General features: G+C 43.9%; 1 protein-coding gene and 1 long non-coding RNA gene across 3 annotated transcripts in view; one reads left to right on the top strand and one right to left on the bottom strand.

Annotated features, from left to right (window-relative positions):
• LSAMP (limbic system associated membrane protein) overlaps positions 1 to 24,685 on the top strand; it is a 1,013,191-nt gene that overhangs the window by 591,669 nt on the left and 396,837 nt on the right. The window lies entirely within an intron of this gene.
• Positions 6,576 to 24,685, bottom strand: part of LOC116808980 (uncharacterized) — a 31,880-nt gene continuing 13,770 nt past the window's right edge. The window contains exons 2-3 of the long non-coding RNA XR_012058551.1: positions 9,386 to 9,565; positions 6,576 to 9,080 (exon numbers count right to left, since the gene is read on the bottom strand). This is a non-coding gene — a long non-coding RNA (uncharacterized lncRNA). The remainder of the gene's footprint in view (positions 9,081 to 9,385; positions 9,566 to 24,685) is intronic.

The following is a 24,685-nucleotide window of genomic DNA, read 5'->3' as shown; positions in this document are numbered from 1 at the left end:
ATGGATGAGGCTCCATCACCTGTTGGCATGAAAAGGAGAAGGCAGAGCCACTGGTGATGGATGATCACTTGGAAACTGCACTGTGTCCTCTACACCCTCTGCCTCTCTCTCCATGCCTCTTTATCATGCATCATTGCAGTAGCATCCACCTGAGGCTGCCAGGAAACTCCCAGTTCCTGGCTTCTCTCCCTCTTAACTTCCCAGATGTTCTGATATACTTCCCTTCTCCTGAAACTGCTTTTCTAAGTCAGAGATGTTGTCACCTAAATGGATGAACCATTAGCATTTCTGTAGGTGACAGCAAGAGAGAATTCTTCTCTGAAGACATTGTATAGAACACCTTGCATGTTAACCCTTCTTTACTCAGAGTGCATCCTGGTGTGAGTCAGGTGGTTTTGTGACATAGGGGAAAAGGAGCAGGATTTTGCAGTTTTACAGTTGTTTCATTTTTGATTGTAGTGGGTATGTTCTGCTGATTGGAAACCTTTGTGTGCAGTACTTTTATTAGGGTTGGTTTGTTTTTGTTTTTTTTCTAAATTACCATTTTTCTTTGCATCTCTCTTGTCACTACAAACTGCAGTTGGTAATGTTGTGGGAAATGGCAGATAATTCCCAGATTGAGAACTAGAAAGCCTGACTCACCCACCAGATCATGATCACAGACTAAGTAAGGAGAGACACAGAGTTTCAGAGGTGGTTGGCCAATCCCCGCGATGGTACTTGATTGCTGTGCAGGCTGTAAATTCAAGCACTTGTCAGAATCCCATTTAATAAAAGTAATTTTACAGATACATTTGAAAACATAGATAGAGCCTAAGTAGTGGCTAATATTTTAGCATGTCTATCCTTGAATAGTGTAGTCTCAATTAAACCTTCCCATTCAATCCCTGGACATCAGGTGCTCCTTTCTGTGTATGCCAAGCCCAGTTTGCAGCAGCAGGTCTCTGACTGTGAGCTGTGTTATTGCCATGCCAACCCTTCCTCTCTTCCCGAGTCCCTGAGTCCCATCTTTGTTTCTGCTTCCTGCAGGAGGTCTTGTGTTAGTTCCACATTAATCAGTAGGCACTTCACTTCAGTGTATCACTTAATCTAATCTAGGTGGTACCCAGACTTCCCCATCTTTTCTACTTCTCTGTAATCAGGAGGGTTATTTCAGTGTGTGGGAGTCCCAGAAAAGCAGAGTGCACTGGTGCTACACTGCAGAGAGACAGCAACACCCCAGGGCTGTTTCAAACATAAAATTCTGGTTCTTGCTATGGTGGCAGTGGTAGCATAGCCGGGTGCCTCCAAACTGTGGGGTTTTTATCAGCCTGCTGAGGGTTTTCATCGCCTAGTTTATGATGTTTCCCCCCCTCTCAGCCCCCTAAATTATCAGGCTAGACCAGAGATCCAAGGCTTTGAGGGGAGGAATATCAGGAGATGGCAAAGCTTTCCAAAAGAGGCTCTTACCCCGATATATGTTGGTTCAGCTCTCTTTATTCTTTGATATCCATGGGGAGAGCGGGGCAAAAGAGGACGAACAGGAAATGTCAGGGGGTTATCTAGGCTTTGGGCAGGGAGGGCTCCTTGGCTCTCCACCAACCCTGTCAGGGCAGGAAGGAGGGGTCCAGGGTTATCTTGATCAGAGTCACAGGGGTCCCGGGGAATGGGGAACAGAATGCCCATGAACACAATGTAACATAGTTCTGGCTCCTGCTATGGTGGCAGCAGTAGCATAGCCAGGTGCCTCCAAACTGTGGGTTTTTATCAGCCTGCTGAGGGTTTTCTTCCGTATGTTAAGTCAGAGGAATTCAGAGGACGCTGAGGGAATTGAGCTGTGCCTGTACTGTGTCTAAAGGTGTTATGAACAAAACAGCCTTGCTGGGACACTTGGCTTGAACTAAGTACTGACATTGAAATGTTAATTAGCTAATTGCTCCTGGGAATCACCTACACTCCCCACACACACTACCATTCTAGGACTGGGATGCAAAATAGAGAGACCAGTGGAATCATGGGAGGGGGTTTGGGGGATGAAAACAAAGCCCTGTTCATTACAAAGGCAGGCAGTATAATAACACCGGGCTGACCCTGCCCTAAACGCCTGCCCGACTCCCATCCATTCCGCACTCCCAGCAGCGGGACAGGGATGGCGAGGAGTGTCGCTGTGCCACTGCCTCACCCCGAGCCCCTGACAGGAGCCGAGCTGGGCATCCGAGCTAACAATGGCTCCTCAGGAGCGACTTGCCTCCCCTGCGTGGATTCTCCCTCCTCCCCCTGCCTTCACCTGAGCGCTTAGTTCTGAAAAGAATGATTTATCAAATCATTTTTATTCAGCTTTAGAGGAGGAAGAAGAAGGATGGTAGGGGGAAGAAAGGGCCCTTTGCTGTTTTAATTGCTTTGCGGTGTACTTGTGAGAGTGGAGCCAGGCTTATCAAAGCCGGCGCAGCTGAGTCCCTGCCTGCCGGTAATGAGAGCTGCCAGGTGAGCAGCCAGCTCCTCCGATGGAGCAGATAGTGCCTCCAGCCAGGCAGGGACTCCAACATTTAGCAAATTCATTTAAAGGAGGAGCCGGAAACTTTACACAAGAGGCTGGGGGAGATAGTATTACAAGCACTTTGGAATCAAATTAGAGGGGTTTTTTTTTGTCTTAAAAACCAAAACGAAATGAGACGCACAGTCTAGGATGCTGTTTGGCTTGTGTGGGAATCCAGAGCATCCCTCTGGCTGCCCTGGAAGGCCTGGGACCCCGGCCTTCAGGTCAGGAACCCTCCTGTACAGAGCCCCCAGAGACACTGTCTCTGATCTCTGTCCATGGAAAAGAGTTTTCAATCTTACAGGATGAATTACAAGCTCTGAATGTTTGATATGAGTAATAATTAAGTGTGGCATGGGTGCAAAAGTAAAATTTTAGGATTCTAGATTAGGGGTCCAAAGGGGACAAGATGGAGGAAATCGGGTGTGTCTTGTCCTTTTCTCCTTCTTCATGCCCTCCATGTTTCACTGTAGTGTTGGCATTTTTCTGTTGGTTTAGGCTGGGGACACACTGTTCAACGTAGGTGACAGATATTGGCACATTATTGTAAATATAGCACAGGTAGTTTCTGGTATATAATGTTTGTAACATCCCACTGAGGGCAGAGCCCCACACGCTGCCCTGCAGGACAGACCTGCGGCAGGGCAGCAGAACATGTTAGAGATAAGCAAGAATAAACAACCTTGAAAACCAGCACAGACGAATTATGGCTTCTTCTTTGGCAACGGGGCAGAAAGACAGAGACTTTCTACAATCTTGGAATCATCAATACCTCAGATTCCAACAGGCTTTATTTTTTTTTTTCCCCCTGATGATTCATTTCTGAGGCAGGTGTCAGGGTCCTAGAAAAAGGATATGTTTCCCTTGACTGAATGACTCTCAAGGAACCAGCCGAATTCCTGGTGCTCATTCATTTTTCTTTGTGCCTGAGGGTGTCTTTTAAGAACAGAGCTGTGTGCTGCAGTGACTCCAGAGTGCTACCATGGAGTGTGGTGAGATCTGGCCACAGGGTTGTGAGCACTCTGGTTCTTGGCCAGAGAGCTGCTAAAATTGGTGGTCACTGGGTGCCAGCTCCTCCTTTGGGAAGAGGTGCCAGGGTTTTCAGGGTGCTGTGCACACTGCCTGGCTTTGCACTGCTCAGAGAGGGTTCCCCTGCAGCCCCCACAGCTCTCTTGTCGCACACTGCCCAAGCAGCTCTGCAGCACCACAGGAGCAATGCCAGTCATCCATGTCTCTCTGCAGAGTCCTAATCTCTGGGCACAATTTAATTTCATTTCTATTCAGTCTAGACCCTCTGTAAGACACACTGTGAAAGATGATAATTTATAGCAGCATCTGTGTTCTCAGGTTATATCACATCTTCTCCAGTTATTTAGGGTTAAAATCCCCACACAGCTTTGCTATTCATTTCACTTGTGCCTTTCAGGACATCAAGTAGCTGATCTTCATGTCTGTGCCAAAAAGCAACTTTCAACACATGCCACATCTTGAGCAGCATGCACAAACATCAGTAATCCCTTTATATCAGGATCCTGTGTTTCTTTTTCACTTTTTCTTTTTTCTTTTTTTTTTTTTTTTAATATTACTAATTTGGGTAATTAGATAATTTGGGTAGGAGTCTAGTATAGCCCTGAATGAACTGTATCTGAGGCTGGTACCCATCAATGAGATGACTTATCACTAGCACTGGGTTCAGCTCAGTGATAGAAATAAAAGAAACCTAGTCTGTGAAGGAGGAGATTAATACCTCATATCTTTTTCAATAAATTTGATCATGTCTCTTCTGGCTGTCATCACACTTAGGTTTCAAATTTTTAATTAAAAACTCCATAACTGAAATTACTGTAATACAGTAAAAACGAGGACTGAATTCTACCTATTTGTCAGTTTCCTCATATGGAGAAACAATGTCGCCTCTTTTAAATATCAAACATGAATAAAATATGCTGGGTTTTTCTTTTTTTAATCTTAACCTAAAAAAAATAGTTTCATAAAAAGCTCTCTTGAAAGCAATGGTGGGACAATCTATTATTAAAAGAAACAAATCAATATTAATGCAATTTGATGGCTGAGATTTGCTTGAGTAGTATTTTATATTCATGTGTATGCTGTTAACTCTGCCTTATTAGATATGTGCAACATGGGTGAGTTAAGGTTGCTGTGGGAACCATCATTTTTTACATTTCCTGGCTTTAACGCAGGTAAAGTCAACCCAAGCTACCTTGCATTAATATCATGTAATTTCTTTGATTGAGGAAAGAGTGTTGGAGTATTTTATTGTCTGTGTCCCTGCATTCAATTGCACGTTCAACCAAAATGAGTTCAATTCCTAGCCCCACACTAAAGAATTAGAACAGCAGAACTGGAGCTTGCTTTCAGAAAGGAGCAACAGCTCCAAATGGCACCACAGTCCACAGACTTTTCAGGCTTTTCCCATAGTGTACTGCTCTCCAGGTGCCTGTGTGTGCCCTGTGACAGTGCCATGCACACCTGTCCTGGCATGCAGCAGGAACCAGGGGGCAGACATAGATTTAGGGTCTAGAATTCAGGACCTTAGGCAAGCCTTTTTCTCAGATGTGACCCTTCCAGAGCACAAAGGTTCCATAAGAAAAGGCTGAAATGACCAAATCATATATAGGGTAATGCCACTAATTCTCCTAGTTCTGCCCCTCTGCCCTTATTATTCCTTCTTGACATGTTTCTGATACTCCGGGCACATCACAAAGTGTATGAGATGCTGGTTTGAGATTTTGCCATGCTCTTTGCAGTTCAAATATGTTTTCCTTCTACTGTGCCTACTCCTAAGCATCAGGCAGCTTGATAATGTCCACTTCTTCTGAATGAGGGAAATTGCCTATTACTAAATATCTGCAATTGACAGCACAAATGCCTGTAGCCACATTGGCTGTGGGCTCTTTACAGTCAATGGAGAGATAGCGAGGATTAGGAAGCAGTTTATCTGATGTTTCCCCAATAGAAGAGGATGGTAATCAGGCTTTGGAAGTCCATAGAAAGAGTTAGGAATGTGCACTAACGGAAGTGGAGCCTTCTGCATTAAACATGACCAAATTTAGCCCTAGTATGTCTACAAGTAAGTAGCAGTAATATGCAAAGACATCCAGCCAAGACTAAAAGAACCTAACTGTATTCAAGGCTAGTGAATTGCTTGGCAACTTAACCCTGGAGAGGAAAAAGCCTCCATGAGCATACCTGGGGTGTTTTGCTATGAAGACACTGCCTCTAGTATGAAAACTGGCTTGGAGATCTTGGCAAAGCTCTGCTTTTTGCCATAGAGACATAGCCTCAGACTTGTCTCTTTTGCAACAATCTGTGTTTTAGAACAACATCTTTAGGCCAATCACTCTTGTCCTTTCACTCCAAAGAAGAAATTTCCTTGGGATGGAAGTAGTTAATAAAAGTTAAGTCTTCTAGTAAGGGGACAGAAAAAAATACCATGTGACTGAGATGGCCAATTAGACATTATGAATATTCAGAATTCTCTAATCGAATGAAAGCTCATTACAAACACCCAGACTGAAATTTGCCCATGTAAAATATTCATTGAACAATTTTGCATAAATAAATAATAAACAATAATAAATGCATAAAAGTTTGTTCATAGACCATCTATCCGCCGGGAAAAAAAAAAAAAAAAAAAAAAAAAGACAGAATCTGTTAAATAAATTGTATGTAATGAGTAATCTGCCCACTGCTTGTTTTGAGCTCTCCTGTGGTAAGTCTGCTGTGGAGATCTGACACGAGCATCTCTCTTCTGGGAAGGGTGTAAAATAGGGCTGCTTGGAGTAGATAAAAACACTGAGGTACCCTGATGTTAAGGGAGCAGAGTGTCTAAGATTGGGACTCAGCTTATCACAGATGTAACAGGGTCTGAGAGTTCTGAACACATGAGCTGAAGAAAATTACTGGATTGGAAGAAGATTCAAACCAATTTAAGCATAAGAGCATTTCATTTAAGAGCTTCCTCGCATGTCCAACCAACCAAAGTTTACAAAACCCCTCCCGGTACCAAGGATGTGTTCAGTGTCACAAGTTATTGTAGGGTGATGCAGAAAGAGAATAAAGTTGAAACTATAGTGTATGTGTGTGTATGAGGTGCAAGGGAATGCATTTTGCTGGACACATGCAAACAGGCTGTATACAAACAGAAAAAGGTCAGAGCTGTCCCAGAACTGCATATGGAATAACTGCAAATGACTGCATGTGCTTTGCCTCCCTGTTTGGGTAACAGTGCCAGGGAAGGGGACTGGGAGAGAAATCAAAGGGCTGCTTCAAAAAAATGTGAAAACCAAAATCCACAGTTGTAAGGAAATACCAGTGAGTGCTAAGAGTGCTAAGCTGTGACTGGAGATGGTTATGAAAGAAAAGGTCTTATGCCCCATCCAGTCTCAAATCACACTGTGTTGGGGCCCATCTGTGGGGGTCAGAACCAGAATCTGGCTCTTAGGAATCTGTCTATGAGACAGCCTGACCTATTGAGTGTCAACTGTTCCTCAGGGTAGGAATCACCATTCTTTGTGGTTTGTTTGCACAGACAGTAGCAGAAAAGCAACCCGTTCTCCAGCTATGCCCCATATTAAGAGCTATCAATAGGAAGCTTGTGGGAATATGGTATTTGCTTCCTGGCAGGTGAAGAAAGAACATGAGAAGTCAGATTGCCCCCTACTTCCATTCTGTAAAAGTCATCACTCATCTATGGTAAACCTTTGCACACCTACACAGAAGTTACCTGACAAGTATCCCAAGTACCCACCTACACAGCAAATTACTTGGCAACTTTCCTGTAACTACATGATGCCAGATAATTAGACTCTGAAAGAGTTTTGTAAAGGTTAATTTATGTGAGACTGATCACACCCTCTTTTCTTACCCTGAGGACAGGACTTCCACTTTCAAATATGGGACTCACGCTCTTCTCTGAGTGTCACTACTTCACCCTTGGGAGGCGTAGGATGTCTCTGTAGATCAGGGTAGAGAAGGCAGCTGGGGGTGGGTAGGCTTTTTTGTTGCCAAACCCCTATGTGCCCAGTCCTTAGAAGATAAATGCGTGGTACTGTCACAACCACAGGAGTCTAATAGTAGGCTCCCTAACAGCTGTGGTCCCCAGGAGCTGAGCTTAGAGCTGCACAGGCCCCTGCAATTCTCCCTGGAGGAGTAAACACAGTAAGCTGCCCTCCCCATTCTCCCTGACAGAGGTAATCACTGCTCTCTGCTGACCAGCCTGTATGGGGGAATTAATGTTGGAAAAGAAAAGAGAAAAACAAAACCAGCCCTAATCCTTATGCCTCCCTTCTCACCCACCAGTGAAATCTCACATGGGGATTTTCTTTTAAAGGGGGTAATCATGTGTGTTTCAGCCTGGATTCTGAGCTTTCCTGGCTGGATTGTGCTCTGTTAGAAAGAAACTCTCCTTTTCTAGCTGGTTGCAAATCCCTACCTTGTTATCACAAGACAGTTAACTATCTAATCACACAGTTTTATTGCACGCTTAGCCCTGAAACGCACTGCACTGCCAGATGCTGTAGCAGACTGTATTAGGGAAATAATAACAAGGCAATTCAGAAGGCTTGTCTCATAGCTGCTGGGTAATTTAGTGACCAGGCTGTTCTGTAATTTTGTTGTCACTGTGGCTCCGTGGGTTTGGCTGGGAAGATCCTTGTCAGTATGTGCTGTTTGCTGTGACAGACTGCATGTTGTAGAGCAGCATCACATGGGAAGAGCTGGTACATGTGACAATCAGGAGAGTCTATCTGTTTCTGTTTATGGTTAGTCAGGGTGGAACTGTGCGAGGGGACTTGCACTTTCTGACTTGTTCATTAGAAAAACCAAACACAAAAATGGCAGCAGCAGACTATTCTTCTCTTTAATCTCTGAAACTGGTCTCTTCAGGGGAAGGGAATCAAGATGAACAGTACAAGGATAATGAAATACGTGTGATGGAAACTGTTTATCTGGGCAGGGCAAAAATTTACCCCCTGGGGCTCTGGGTGATTAGCACTTCTGCAAGTACCAGGATTTGTTGGAAAGAGGAAGACAGATAATATATTAAACCATCTGTTTCCCTCTTGCAGTACACTGTAGGGCTGGAACAGAGTTTACTGTCTCTCTTTGTTCATCACTCCTACCTAACCATGAGAGATGGGAGATTGAGTATTGTCAAGAGACATTTAAAGACAAGTGACATTCAGCAGGACCCTCAGTAAATTCATATTTATTAGCAAAGGAGGTATAGCATTGTGCTAGAGATGTACAAGCAAGACATTTTCATTCCGTCAGTCCTTGTTTTTGTGCTCTGTGCCTCAGCATGAGCTCACACAGGGACATCAGCTATCTCTGTCTGTCTGGGCAGGGTTTAGGTTTGAACCATCCCTCTTCTCCTCTCAGCCAAGACTGATTCCTTCTCTCTCAGCAGTAGCACAACACAGAGCAAGCCTGAGCAATACTGTGAGGCACCTGAAGGTTAGGATGGTAAATGGAGTGTTCAGGCTCAAGGGTGAGCTTGAGTCTTCAGCTATAGCATGATGGTATTAGTGTGCCTCCTGAGGACCTGTGCAAATGGAGTGGAGGAGAGACATTCACATAGGAAGAACCAGAAAGCAAAATGTGTTTATGGCAATGTGACAACAAACCTGAATTTGTGGGAAGATGTGTGTATGTGGTGGTATACGAGGGTATGGGACTGGGCAGCTGTGTGGAAGTAAGTGTGAGTGATACAGGCATGGAATGTAAATTTGATACTGTGCAGGGACACAGACTGTACAAATCCTGTATTTCTCCCCAGAGCCCAGGAGTTAATCTAAAAAGGCCTATACTTATGGGAGGTAGGGCAAATGTAGGTAAGTGGGAACCCACCTGCTGCAGCCTGGTCCTGCATGAGATGGAGGTAACATTGAGAACGATGCAGATGCTGCTAACAGCTCATCGATCCCACTGACTCTTGAGGGTTTTTTCTGTCTCTGAATTTTAGCAACAGGAAAGGAGGGGGGCATGATTCTGGAGACTGTTGTTCATCAATAACTGTTCCATTGAACACTGCAAAGGAACACAAAAGCAGCCTAAGTGTGAGGTGCATATTGAAAACAAAACCAATGGCAGCAGCTGGGACCTTTGACCAAAGAGACTGTTAGGAAGAATTTTATTCAGACAGGTAGATGGGAATGACTTTATTAAAGATGTGAAGAGGGCTTGAGCTGCCTGGGTAAATCCATTTCACTGAGAACTGAGGTCGATGGTATTACTCCCCCTCACTCTCCTGTGATTCATGAGGGAAAGCTGAGCTCTAATGCCTTTTATGAAAGATGGTGGTTGTTTGCTTAAAAAGAGTTATGTGGGCCTGTTCTGGCCTTTCTGATGTCTCACCTTCTTGTGGGAAGTGCATTGGACAGTCTCCTCTTGTGGGCTAAGGCTTTTTTCCTCTCATATGAGCTGAGTGGACAAACCTAGGAACAAAAAATGCCAGCCCACCTTTCCAGAGTCCACCAGCCCAGGAAACAGCACACAGCAGTCAGCTGAGGCTCAGCCCTCGTGGTGAGCAGAAGACAGGAGAAATTCACAGGGGGATATGTTCAAAGTGACTACAAATAGAAGGAACAGTTCCCTCAGCTTTATTGAGCAGCCCTGAAAGAAGCATCTGCTTTGTGGGACCCAGTCTTCTGCTAAGATTACTATAAGGGTCATTGCTTAGGTGTTGCAGCATTTCTGAGAGAGAGAGGTCATGATTAATGTTTGGAATGAGATTTGAGCTACTCCAGTCTAGGCCTCAGATTTGGGCCTTGTGAGGCTTTCCAACCTCTGACGCAGTTAGAAATTACGAGCTTGTGGCGCAGTTAGAAATTGTATTAAGGTGTGATGGGGAGCACTGGGCTGTCTGGGTGTGAAGTAGTAGGTTTATAGTGTAAGGTTTAGGGCACCTTAAGACAAAGATAAACAATGTTAGCTCTTAGGTGTGTTTTTATCTCTCTGTTTCACACTTTCTTCATCTGGACAATGAAAGTAAAGGCAGCAGACCAGTCCTCCAACATTGTCCAGGTGTCAGATGAGGAGTATGTGTGTTCAAAGGGGCTTGGATCTTGAAGATAAATACTGTATGCCCTGGGAAGAACAGAGATAGCAGAAGGAAAGCTCCCACTTTTCACAAAGGGTATTAACTGCCTGATTGTTAAGTGTGAACTAGAAGAGATGTACAAGAACAAAGGGGTGTCAATTAGGAGGCTGTTTGGCATTTGAGAGATGAAGGTTCAATTTCCTGGTGTCAGATACATCCTGTGGGATGTGGGACAGGCCATTTAGTCCCCTGCTGCCCAAGTTCACCATTGAGATACAGAAATGGCATCTGCTTTACAGGAGCGTTAAGAATGCAAATAGTCTACCACAAGGCACCGAGATATCATAGAAACAAAGCAAGAAAACACAAGTACTTAAAATGTAATGTGTCTATAACTCACTGCATCAGTGTCAGGTCTAGCTACTAAAGTGTGGGCACTTAAACAGGAGCTGTTTCTTCCTCAGTGCTTTGACAGTGCCTAGCAAATTACAGACTGTTCTCTGTTGGTTCCTTTATGTTACTACATTCTTAAATAATCATTCATTGAAATTCCTCTGGTAAAAGTGAATGAGCTTGGATTTCTCTACTTCTGCTGCCAGGACACAGTTTGGCCTACTCTGTGAAGTGCCCTTTAGGGGGGCAATGGAGCACAAATTCCGTGCACGCACATGCACAGAGTTAAGGAATTCACACTTTTTTATTGGTGAGACTGCTGCTTGAAGCTGAAATGAGGTGCTATGTCACCATGCCACTTTTTTATTGTGGAGATAACTGCGCCCTTACTTTTTGGAGAAAACAGCTCCATTCAGAGAGCTCTGATGATCTCAGCAAGTGCTGCCACTACTGCTGAGTTTCTGCAATCACCCACTGATTTAGGCGATGTTTCTTTGTTGGAAAGAAGTTTTAACTATCAGCTGGTTGGCCCCATCTTGCTTCTGGTGACACCTTCTGCATCATGACTCCCAGTGAGCTCAGCAAGAGAGGGGATGCCTGATGGGCAAGTCAGTAGAAAGTTGTCTCCTGGCCAGCAGCAACTGCTTTATCACAGCAACGTGGGCACAGCTGGGGATGTACTGTAGCTCCCTGCACATTTCAAGGCCATGTGGTGCTCTCTCAGGGTTTAGCAGGCTGCTGGAGTCATGGAGACATAAGAACATGTAGTGTTGCCTCAGCCTATCCCCTGCTCCCTCCACCTGTATCCCCTGTGCTTTCTTACAGTGGTGCTTCCACTTGTATGCATGCGTTTTGAACCTCCTGCCCCTTTCCCTTTTAAGCCCTGCATAATAGGACCAATCTGTCACATAAATGTGGATCCAATATGAGGTGATACAGAGATCTGTCTTCATACCCAAAATGAGAATAGGTACACTCATAAAAACATTGTGCCGTAATCATTGTACCCTCTAGTCTGAGTTTGGGACAAGCAAGCTTTGATAGTGCTGCAAGCGGGGAGCTGGTTGTGCTGCTGGATGGTCAGGATAGACAATTTTAAATCCCTGTTAGCATGCAGAGATCTGATAGGAAAAGTTTGGGAAGAATAAGATTAATTTCCCTGGTTCTTTTATCACACCAACTGTCACTTCTATAAGTTTTTGGGTGTTTTTTTAATTCATATCTTGAAAATTCTCATATGAGAATAGCACAGAAAGCAGAGTTTCAATCTTTGCTCTACTTCTCCCAGGCAACAGTAAGTTGCACATGCTAGTAGGTATGCACACTGTGATGTACATGTGCAATTAATACAACTACATTGAGTGCATTCTCATTTCCTCTATTTCGGGTCATTGAACAGCTGCATGTGATTCACGCTTCAGGTGCTAGAGGTAGTCCTCGTTTTTAAGTGGAAATGGCAAAGCTCAAATAGCATGTCCCTGGTGGCTTAGCAGTAGAGAAGGACAGTATTCCCTTCTCAGATGTCAGAGTATTAAAGACTGCTTCCCTGTTATGCACCTGTAGTCAGAAATAGACCTCTGTGTCTGTCTTCTTCTCCCGAGCTCTCCCTCCTTCCCTCTTTATAGCTATAATAGCTTCAGTGGGTTTTGAATTCAGGCTTTCATTATCCCATGACCAAACCTCTGCAGATAGCACGGAGAATTGGTTTCCATGCCTGAGGTGCCAGCTTTCGGCGAGCACGCTGATGCATTGTGTTCAGGGAGGAAATAGCCCAGACTAAAACTAACTTGGGGGTGTCAGCTGGCTCCAGGGGTTCTGGGGACGAGGCAAGGAGGGTTGGTGGCAGCTCTGATTAGTTATACTACTGAGTCTGAAACTGGTTTGTGGATTAAGAATTTACTGGAACTATATGTCCTGGGCTTTGTGCAAATCAAACTACAAGCTAGGCCAGTTTCAGGATTACTGGTGAGCTGAATAAATTGTGTTGCAGTGGCTGCAAGTAGGCACATAATTCTAAATGTTTGGTGCACAGTTGTTAGGAGCAGCAGCAATAAAACACACCAGCAAGAAGAGGAAAGATTTTGGAGGGAAATTGGATGGCACTTTGTGAATTCAGGCCGCTGCATCCAGCTGTGCAACACACACACGACTCAGAGCTGATGGACACGTAGCCCTGCCTGGCAAGCAAGGCAGCACACACATGCTCCTTGGGTCTCTCCAGGTAGCTTTCCCTGCATTATTGCTCCTGCAGGGCGAGTAGGGTCCTCAGTGACCTGTGCTGTACTTTGTGGAGGGCTGGTGCTGGGGAGAGCATCCTGGAGATCATGCACAGCACTGCCTGGATGGATTAGCAGAGCTTTTTCCCACGGATTGCCTTGCCATACAACTAGGCTGTATCCATGACAGGTTTACTCTACTATCAAGCCCGCAGGAGACCTGTGTGACCACTTAGACTATAAATCTGCTCTTTTAATACATTTATTCCTCAGCTAGTCATTTCTCTCCTGTGATATTTCTCATCTCTTTTCTGTGCTGTTCTGCTTCAAAGCTGCCATTAGTCCTGACTTTCCCCCTCCTCTCCCTCCCCATTTCTTTCTTTCCCTCTGTTTTTCTGCTATGTTGACAGAGTTACCTGAGAGGTTTGATCACCAGGCTGGAGTTTTGGTCCTTCCACAGAGTGTACACATTGCTTTTCCTTTCCTTCTTACCTTCCATCTCATTCTGAGAAACTTGTGTAGGCATAAAAGGAAATGCTAGTACTAGACAGAAGCATTTTAAATCTATTTATTATCCAGCATTGCTGCAGCCCTCTTTTTGTTTCCCTTTCAGTAATGAAATATGTGTTTATTTCTCCTTTCTACCAGCTTGTCATATTTTGCATCTTATTGAGCTTCTATGAGCGAGGTAAAATGCCCCCATGCTGGCCAGCAGGGACCAAGGGAGACTGCTGTACTTTTGGCTGGGGACCAGGGAGGTGTTAGGAAGAATCCTCCACAATTCAAGTACAGAAGATGCTGGTAACTTTACATTGATAACAATTTGTAATAGATTTTTTTCCTAGAATCCAAAAGGCCATAGTGATGGTTTGGAGCTCTAGAGAAAATATTTAAGCCTAGTGGTCTATAATCTCTTCTGCCTCTTCAAGATGCTGTGGTGATATGATTTCACATCCCACCTATCCTCTAGGTGTTGGAGGCTCTATGTGGCAAGAAAGAGAACAAAGATCTCTTGCTGCTTAGGGTTTGCACATTTAATCCAGCTGAATAAGAGAGTTAACTCACTGTAAACATTGTGTGTGTGTGTGTGTGTGTGTACAGGTGGCCCACAGAGGGGTTCATACACAGGTGTGCACACCAGTCACAGGCACAGAAACAATACACACACATGCAAAGTGGGGAGAAATTACTTAAGGGGAATTACGTGGTCCAAATGAGAGACTCTGAGATAAGATGAAGAACAAAGAATGTTTCCTGTGCCTGCTAGTGGAGCCAATATCATCTAGAGAGAGAGGGGAGGGTGACAGCCACATGCTGTCAATGATGGTGAAACAGATTTCCTTGAAACCAGAGCTCTGCTGGGGCTAAGTCACAGGGACTCTGCTGTGGCCTGAGCCCACAGAAGAGCCCCTGCTGCACTGTGAACTTCTCTCATCAATGCAGGACACTGCATAAACCCACCATCTGTCCTGCTGCAATGTGTGTTTTTAACAGCATCAGGTTCCACTGTGAATGTGTAGCCTTGGCATGCCTTGCTAGTTGTTGTTTTCCTTTCAGATAACATAGCAAAAGGGTATTTCCTCCATGTTCTCTGTTGCTGGCCTTGGTTTGGATCCAGCATTCACATAATTTGGAAAGGAATGAGGGGAGGAGTAATTTTTGAGTTTCAAAAATTGCTGCTCTCTTTTTTCAGCAGGTGCTGGGGGATTGCCATACCTGGATCACTGTGTTCAGAAGTGAGTTAGTGGTCTAATAACACACTCTTGGCACTGGCCCGAGGAAGCTATTTCAGTAAAGCAGAGAATGGCAGTCGTTGTACGCAGGGAAAGCTGTAAATTGCAGCATTGCTTGAAGAAGAGCAGTGAGACCTCCAGGCTGAACTGGCAGAGCAGCATTTTGCAGGAGCTGATGGCTTTTAGCAGCAAGTTTCAGCTTTTGACTTAATGGGCCACAGGACAGATTGTACCCAGGAGAACATGATTCTGGGATCATGGAGCCAGACTCAGTAAGCATGTCCTTCTGGGCTCCAAAAACCTGCTCTGCAAGTTTTAGTTTCTCTCTCATGAAATATCCTGTATCATTTTCTCCTGTAATCATTGGGAGGTAAAAATAAATGTCATATACGTTGCACGAGGAATGGGAAAAGAAATCTTTTTTTATATGACCCAGATGTCTTCCCCCTTCTTCTTGTATGCCAAGTCTACTCATTTTTGTCACTCAAGCTGGGCAAAACTGCACTTCTGCCTTTCAGAATGAGATATGGCTGTCATGTCTAGCCAGCCTGGCTGGATACATTGAGCAGATGTAGACAGCTTAAATTCTCCCTAAAATCTTGTGTTTCTCCATACCTGACTCACAACTTTTTAAAGTTCATATCCAAAAGTGATTATTCTCAGGAGCTCCCCAAACCCATTCTCCCCACTCAGACTCCCTGCCTGACAGACAGATAGAATTGAGAGTGTTCAAATTTGGCATCTAGTCACTGAACTTTGGATGTCAAGACCAATTCAGGTAGGGGTCTAAATCTTGGCTATCCCCACATACTTGGCCAAAGTAACTGCGAAAGGGAAGGTTAACCTAAGAGAAATAAGTTTTTTCTGCTCCTGTGTTAGTTTGGAGAACATTCTAAAAGCAAGGACTTACTAAAACATTGTTAACAGGGACAGCTCTTTCTTTTTAAATGTCTGGAAACCACATACTGCCATGAATTCATTATATTCAGCCTCTCAGATAGTCTTTCTCATTAGCAGATCTCAGGGCTCAGCTGCAAATGTAATGCCCACATCTGTAAAAAGCTAAGCAGCCCATCTGTATTTACAAGCTGGTAGCTGCACTTTCATCTCTGTTGTATCGCCTTGATATAGTTTCTAGGTGGTTTCATGCCAGCCTGCTGCAGCTGTGTCCAGGCATCCTGGATTCATATATTTATAAGCTTCTTTTGGCCTGCATAGGCTATTTGCCTCATTTATTTGTCCTGCCCTCGCCCTGTGTGGTACTGTCTGTTCTTTCCACAGAAACTGAGCCTTATGCTTTGATTGCTGCAAGCCCTGGAGCCAGCTCCAAAGACAAATCTCACCTTTCCCCCCTTTTAGAAGGCAGGGGGAGTCTACAGATCCCTCCCTCAAAGGCCTGTGTCACTTAAAGCAAAGTTCTACGCAACTGTAATCATTTAAAAATCCCAGAAACTCTTTCCCTTTACCGGCACTGCTGTATAATTCCTTGTATACTGCAAAATAACACATGCTCTGCTTCCTTTCCCGCTGGCGTCCAAGGGAAATGTGATCCTGTGCTCATCGCAGAAATTGTGCAGCCTTTCTGTTTTCACAGAAAGCCTTCCTCTCCAAATGTCCAGGGAAATACTCTTGCTTTTAGAATAACTGGTCATCTATGTAGTATGTCCCCATTGCTGCCTAACCAATTCTGGTACTCTTTTTTTTTTTTTCTTGCTTTACTTTAGTGCTCTATTTGAGAGGGACACCATGAAAATTTATGGGCCTTTTTTTGTTATCGTTGTCACCTTCTGTGAATTTTAGTTCAAATTAGATATAGAAAAACCCCAATCCAAACAAATCAGAGTTTTCAGAGCCTCTCATTAAAACAAAGCCTGATGTTTCTACTAATACTCAAGCTCCCAGTATCAAACAGGGTTCATAGGCTTCACACCGACAAATTACCCATATATTTGGTGCAACTGGCATGTATGCACCTCATCATCAACTGGCACATGTGTTGCTTGATCTGCATTGCAAATATTACTTGGAACTCCCAGAAACAGACAAGTGTGTGCACACTGGGTGCAAATGCAAATAGCATCCCTTTGAGAGATGACCACCAAGCTGCCTGTGGTCATGGAAACCGCTTCTGTCTTCCCTCCCCTTGCAGCACAGTGGGACTGGAACAGTTTGTTCTCTCAATAGCTGTCTTGTGCACAATCTGAGAGCTCCTGTGCAGCTGAATGTCCCTCGCCTTTGTGTTCCACCCTGCTTCCAGCGGAAGGCCACATCCAGTTAACAGTCATTCCCACACCCCACCAATGCCCCTTCAAAGAGAAAATTAGATCAAAGTTTTATCAGTTCACTGTGTTTGAGAGTAACACATGCCAGGATTAATAGTTCTCCATTTTTCAGAAATATTAAAATTTGCTCAGGACAATAAATCTTTTACCCTGCAATCTCCTCTTGCTCTGAGGACGACCGAGCGATTACTGACCCCAATTACACAATTAAATCTTTGAAATAATACTGTTTGATATTAAACAATTACATTTCTCATAAGAAAATATCACCATTCTCTTGCCAGCTAAGAGGGTATTAATAATGCATCTACACAAATTCCATTTTGTATTAATAGAGAATGTCTACAAAACCTTATAGGAGGTTCATACTGCATGTACCCACAAAGCTCTATAGGATGCTAATACCCTAGAAAATGCAAATACAATGTGAATCCAGAGCACGGCAGTGGTATTCCCTGTTCATTCAAGTCTCCAAGGCAGAAGAATATCATAGGGAGACTTGGAAAAAAATTCAGATTTGAGCAGCAGGAGCAGCCAGATGGTTGGGAGATTGATTTGAGGGCCAAGGGAAACGGCAGTGCTTGGCTTGTTGATGTCTAAAATGTGTGAGTTGTGACTATCAAAAGTTGTGTTTGGGAACCACCAATAACCAGAGGTTTTTGGCACTGACCTCGATGGGACTTGGATTGGAGGTTGTGAGAATTTAAAGGGGACACATGGGTCAAATGGAAACATGGAAGGCGTTGATATGCTGAGTTACAAGGTGGTATGAAACCCTCAATCAACCTGCAAAACACAGGTATGTCAGGTTATTTCCACCCCTGGATGTAATAAATAAAAGCTATAAAATTGCACTGAGAAGTGTGCAGTTTTAAGGAAAGGAAAAGGAAAGATGGGAACTGCCTGGGAGAACTTAGATACTGAGAGCTGAAATATGTGAAGTCCTGAAAAGATTAAGTAGGAGTCTCACAGCTGGCAATAGTTAAAACCAGTCTGGCCTAGGATGTAGGAAAAAATGCTGAAGGGAATAATATGGTCCTGGTTCTGCTGATGCTGGACTAGGTGACACAAATGGTCACTTCTGCCTCTGCTATTCCTGATTATGTCATGACTGCACATGCTTACCCTTGTAAGAGTGTATGCTGGTTAAGAGCATCCACAGAACTGTCACAGCAATATTAACTTTTCAGCTGCTCTGGAATGCTGAAATATGTGAGTCTTCATTGTTGAACTTGCTTTAAAAATAAGCAGCTCCTGCTGCATGTTGTCAGATGACAGTGATGTTTCTCCATAGTCCCCTGCCACAAGCCAATAATTCAAAACTACCAAGTGGAGGTTACTTAGGAATTATGCAAAGATGCCTTTTACTATTCACACTGGTTTTCGAGCACTGCAAGCAGAGAAAATTCTCTCTTAATTGCCAAACAATATATTTTGTTTCATCGAAGGAAAGATCCCATGTGGAGCAGACAAGCTTCTACTGTTACCATGGATGGAGTCATCCGTGTGAGTGAGCCTGGCTGTATGGCACTTTCTGTGCCCAAGTTTTCCATGGCAGCACAGGCTGGAGGCAGCAGTGACTGGCTCAGCGTGCCCAGCAGTGATAGTCACTCTTTCTGGTTGGATGGTGGTCATCCCAGTGCCCTGTGCTCAGTGGACACTTCTGAGACAGGCTGGCAAAGACAGCACACAAAGACAATGTATTTAGTATTCAGCACAGTTTGCATGGGAGAGTGACTCAGGGAGAGCATAACCCCTGACCAGGAGAGCTGGAAAAGCAAAACAAACCAGAAAAAAAATACCCCAAAACTAAACAAATGTTCAGCCAGTTCTCTCAGGAACAGACTGGGGCAATGTGTAACAAAAGAACTATTTGCCTCAAGTATAAAACACTCCTTTTGTGGTCTCTTCTGTGTGTATTGTAGTGAATATATTGACTGGCAGGAATGTTCATGGGAACAGTGAATTTTATGTAAATATTAGAGACTATTTGCAGGAAGCAAAATTTGAACTCATAAAAAGTAGTATTCTCTGTGGAAGCCTGATCCTAAAGGTTAGTCAGAAAACAGAAACATCCAATGGGATTTACTGCATATATTTAACAAAAGTGTATCTAACCAGCTTTGATTTTGAATATCGACTATCCGGGGACAATTTGTGGACAAACAATATACTGAGAATTATTTACTGAGACAAGTCAGCAAATAATTGCAAATGACAAATAAATTTGAGAAAATTACAAACTGCTTATGGACAATTCATGAACAGAAGCAAGGCAAAATTAATCAGATAAATTATTCACAATGAATGAATCTCTCAGCTCTAATTAAAACTCTGTAGCATATTAATAATACATGCCCAGAGAACCACAAACAGAATCATATAACCGAGAGGATCCATCTGTATCTGCATCACAAACCTTCGCATCCTATAAAAGGGTGTTGCTGTATCTTCCTTGCTGTAACATTCTCAGAGCCTTTTTGTGTTTGCATGGTTTGGTTCTGGTTGGAACTGATAGAAACCCTCTCTGCACACAGTGTATGTGCTTAGTGCGGCATGTTTCCTTACTGATGCTTGTGGTGTATGGGATCATTCCTTCCCTTTTTTTTTTTTTTTTTTTTTTTTTTGTTACTGCTTTTCCAGCCCTAGAATTCCCACAGAATATGCAAAGTATTACCTGAGCTTATCTGAAATTGTTAAGGCTTTTCTGTGGGAATCCAGAGCTTCCCTCTGGCTGCCCTGGAAGGCCTGGGACCCTGGCAGGGGGTCAGGAACCCCCCTGGACAGAGCCCCAAGAGACACTGTCTCTGATCTCTGTCCATGGAAAAGAGTTTTCAATCTTACAGGATGAATTACAAGCTCTGAGTGTTTGATATAAGTAATAATTAAGTGTGGCACGGGTGCAAAAGTCAAATTTTAGGATTCTCAATTAGGGGTTCAGAGGGGACAAGATGGAGGAAATTGGGTGTGTCTTGTCCTTTTTCTCCTTCTTCATGCCTCCATGTTTCACTGTAGTGTTGGCATTTTTCTATTGGTTTAGGCTGGGGACACACTGTTCAACATAGGTGATAGATATTGGCACATTATTGTAAATATAGCACAGGTATTTTCTGGTATATAATGTTTGTAACATCCCACTGAGGGCAGAGCCCCACACGCTGCCCTGCAGGACAGACCTGCGGCAGGGCAGCAGAACATGTTAGAGATAAGCAAGAATAAACAACCTTGAAAACCAGCACAGACGAATTATGGCTTCTTCTTTGGCAACGGGGCAGAAAGACAGAGACTTTCTACAATCTCGCAATCATCAATACCTCGGATGCCAACACTTTTCTTTAATGTATGTTGCAAATTATTCTTTTCTAAGATACAGGTACAAGCAAAGACCAAAGGGTTTAATCCTGAAAATACTCAGGAGTGGAAACCATGCTGGCTCTCCCAGCCTGAGGCTCCCCCCACCAGCTCTGCCAGTGCTCCCCCTCCTGCCCCTTGTACTGCAGCTGGGCACCCCCTGTGCATAACTTTGCCATAACCTGGGGTGTGCTGCTTGCTTGGAGGAAGCCTTATCCTAAATATGAGTATTTCGAGGAGCTTGGTCACTGTGTGTAGCAGGAAGTCCTGCCATAGGCATGAAGCAGAAGCTGATGGCAGTAGCCTGGGTTGGGAGTTGAGTGCCTGAACATCAGTAGTGCTGCATGTTTAAAAATTCCAGCAAATGAAGGAAATCGGCTCTTTCCCTGTCCCCCACCTGTATAATTTAGCTCTGCTTTTAATATAACTGTGTCTTTGTACTCTCAGGAGCTCCCCAAACCCATTCCCCCCACTCTGATTCCCTGCCTGACAGACAAGACTTAGTCAATCAGAAAATTGTTTAATAGTTTTTGCTTTTATTCCCAAGAGATACCCTGGCCATTCATCAGCCTCATTTCTACCAGCCACCCCCACCCCTCATGTCTTTTATCTGCTTAAAACCAATCACTCTTCCCCTCTTCTTTTTTTCACTTCACAAAAGGAATCAGAATTTAATAAGAGCAAGCTGCAAAATATCAGCATTAATCCCCCTGTCCTCATGGGGCTGGCGCCATGAGTCCCTGGGTCCCCTTATCAGCACCAAACTGTATTTCACCAGTTAGAGCCCTTCTGATAGCATAAATACCTGCCATGCAGGTGTCTCCAGCTGACAAGATAACACATTATCAATCATACATCCCCAATTTATGCAAAAAGCACATCTTCCCTCTGTTTGTTTCATCTCATGGACGATGGAGAGCTAGGGAAGAGAGGGGCTGAAAAATTAAATCTTTTCTCGTACACTTGAAGAGCCAAATGACACATCTCCTGCATATACAAAGCAAAGGCCTTTCTCTCCTATAATTCACTTATTAGTGCTTGTGCAACGGTGTTGTTGCAGAAAAATGGGAAGGGAGTAATTGCCTGTGGAATCCCATTAAGCCTTGTCATAATGCACAGTCCCAGAGTGGGTACTGCAGAAACACCTCCATCACAATTACCTGCCGGAGGGAATGGTGGGGGGATGGTTACCCTGATGAGGACAGCAAAAGGGTACATCCTGCTCTTCACTGGCCACCTTAGGTGCCACCTTAGGTTTCACTCATACACAAGGGCAGAGACATGGCCTTATCTCTGGAAACTGCAGGACCGGCTCAGCCCTAAATCCTCATGTGCAAGTAATAAGGGATACTTTCCAAGAGAATGTAGAGGACTGGGCAGAGACACTTGGCTTTAGAAGTGGCAAATTTTCACATGAGGCTGATGGCAGTGGGCTGTGCCACCATCTGAGGGTGGTGATATTTCCATCTCCTCTGGGAATACCAGAGGACTGTTGCAAAAATGATTGTTGAGGCTCATTGCAGGCTGAGAGCAGGAATTGCTTTCAATTGTGTCTTCTGATGCAATTCCCCACCACTGAAAAGGGAGGAAGAGTATGGGTTGTGCATTAAATATCTCTCATTACTGCATGCTGTGGGGCAGAGTAGGGCTGGGACTGATCTCAGGGAAGGGGATGCAGCAGGGATGTACAAGTGCATGGAGGATCACAAATTTTCTAAAGGTTTAGTTACATTATCTGAACTCCATAAGGTTAAACTGGTGCAGCCCCCAGGTCTATAACAGCTATTGCTAGGAAGATACCTTGACCCAGTGCAGCTTGCTCTGCTCAGTTTAGAAAATTAAGCTTTAAAGGTAAAAGGACCTATTACAGGTCTCACAGTTGTTTTGATTGAAATGTCCAGGTAAGTTTTCACTAACTCAAATAGTCAGACCTGTTCAAAGATTGAGCTGACCAGCTTGACCTACACACTTAATTCTGATCTCAGTGGTAGTTGTCATATACAGAGGACAAACCCTGCTAAAAAAAAAAAGAAAGAGGGGTACTTCATAAGCAGACAAACGACGATGCAGTGCCATTTCCATTCCTGGGAGGTAGCATTTTCTCTGCTCCACAGCACCTTCGGTTCACATAGTAGTTGATGATGTGCAGGGAGGGAAATAAGCAGCAAGAGCAAATGACCTCAGAAACAGTGAAGAACTTGGTTTCCATTGCAAGTGCCCTTATTAGGATGGAAGAAGGTAAGGGGGAAAAAAAAAGGCAGAAAGTACGAGGCAGAAAATGCCTAGAAAAGAGGTTTTCAGCTATTTCCACACCAGCTGCTCCTAAAGGGCATCTTGTTTCCTTAAACATATAATTAACCCTATTGTCACAAGTGGTTCTTGTTCCTTTATAAAGGCAGGTTTAAAAACAAATCAGGTGTATCACACTGCACTATTTATCTTGGTCTCTAATCTGTGCTTGATTTGTAATGTGCTTGGAATGGGGGTTGTATCTTTGGTCTTTGTGTGTGTAATACTTATCATAGTGAATTTCTGTTCTACAAATACAGCTCCCGTGTGCTGCCTCTGTACAAAAAAATTAGAGATAATAATAAATCACAGTCAGGTCTGATTCTGGGAAGACCAGTTGTGTGGGAGAGGAAACAAACAGTGGTTGTTAAACCCAAGTCTGAGACATTCCTGTATAATCTTTAGGTTGTCACCTTCTGTCCATGTTTGCCCTTGCTACTTGCTAAAAAGTAAAATGACTCCTCTAGGATGAAGGCTTGTTCTGCTGGTGCTGAAGATCCGAGCTTTTAAGCTCTGGGGACAGGTGTGGTATCTGCCATCACTCACAGAGCCTGGAAATCACAATGCTTGTGCCTGTTATATCAGTGAGAGCGGCTGCCTCACCCTGACAAAGGACTCCCTTGACTGGTGGACTAGCTATAATGAATTGCTGTCCGAGCCAGTGTCCCTTTCCTCCCTCATCAAGGGTAATTAGCATTCTTCACCATGTGGGTCCCTGAAGCCTCCAGAGTCCTCACCTCTGCACTGAGGTACTACAGGGAGAGCAGCCCTATCGCCAGACCCTCCAATTTTCCAAGTTACAACTGATGTCACTTGCCAGATCTGTACCTCCTTTTTTGCCCTTGGGACCTCTTCATGAAGACACCTGTCTTATTAGATTAGGACAGTTCCCTGTGGGGACATGGAGATGTATGGATCATGTCTACCACAGTTTCCATCTCCAAACTGTGACACATCATTGATCAGCAACTTTCTGCTCTTGTGTCTCCTCTCTCAGTCATTAATGACCTTGATAGACACCTTCTGCTGTAAAAGTATTATTGAACTGCCATGTTTTTACAGCACTGAAAAACAATGCCTGTGATGCCATCTGATATCCCCTGTTTCTTCTCCAGCATTGAAATTTTTGCTATATCCACAGCGAGAGAGAGCATTAGCATGAATGAACATGATGGAGAGCTATAAAGTTTTTATTATCACAATTTTAGGCTGTTCATCTTATGAGTGGCAAACTAACTCCTTGGGAGGGAAGTGGTTTGGGAAGCACTCTCTGAGCAGTTTGGGGAGGAATCCCAGTGGGGGCAGAGGAGGGGAAGGACATGAGAATTTGTGTTGTATATAAAAGCAGAATAAAGGCAGTTTACCATAATCCACCCTCAACTACAGTCAGGTAGTGTGAAATTGTTATCTTGAACAGCTTTGCCCTAGTATAATAGAGAACAATATTTAGCCTCTTCTACATGCTAGTTTGTGATTGAGTAATGTGATTAATGAAAAGCTGCTTGTACAATACCCACTGAGCACAGCTGCCATGACACACATACATGTGCAAAATATGTAAGCACTTTTCTCATATTTATTCTCCTTGGCCCTCCTCCTCCTTTATAAAACACAGTTTCTTTACATCTTTCTCTGTTCTCTGGACTGTGACTTTTAGATGGGTCTGGATAAGTCTGTGGAGGGGGGGGAGTTGTTCTGTCACTTATCGCTAGGTCACTGCAGAGCTCTCTGAATTTAAATTTATGTGTTCCGGCTTTTATTGCTGGGCCACTTGGCTCCTTTGAATTATTTCAGTCTCCAAATGAATTTTATAGTCCATTGGGGGCTGTCCATGCTTGTTAAGG

Source organism: Taeniopygia guttata, chromosome 1, assembly GCF_048771995.1.
Source record: "Taeniopygia guttata chromosome 1, bTaeGut7.mat, whole genome shotgun sequence".
NCBI lineage: Eukaryota > Metazoa > Chordata > Aves > Passeriformes > Estrildidae > Taeniopygia > Taeniopygia guttata.
This window is presented reverse-complemented; position numbering and strand designations above follow the sequence as displayed.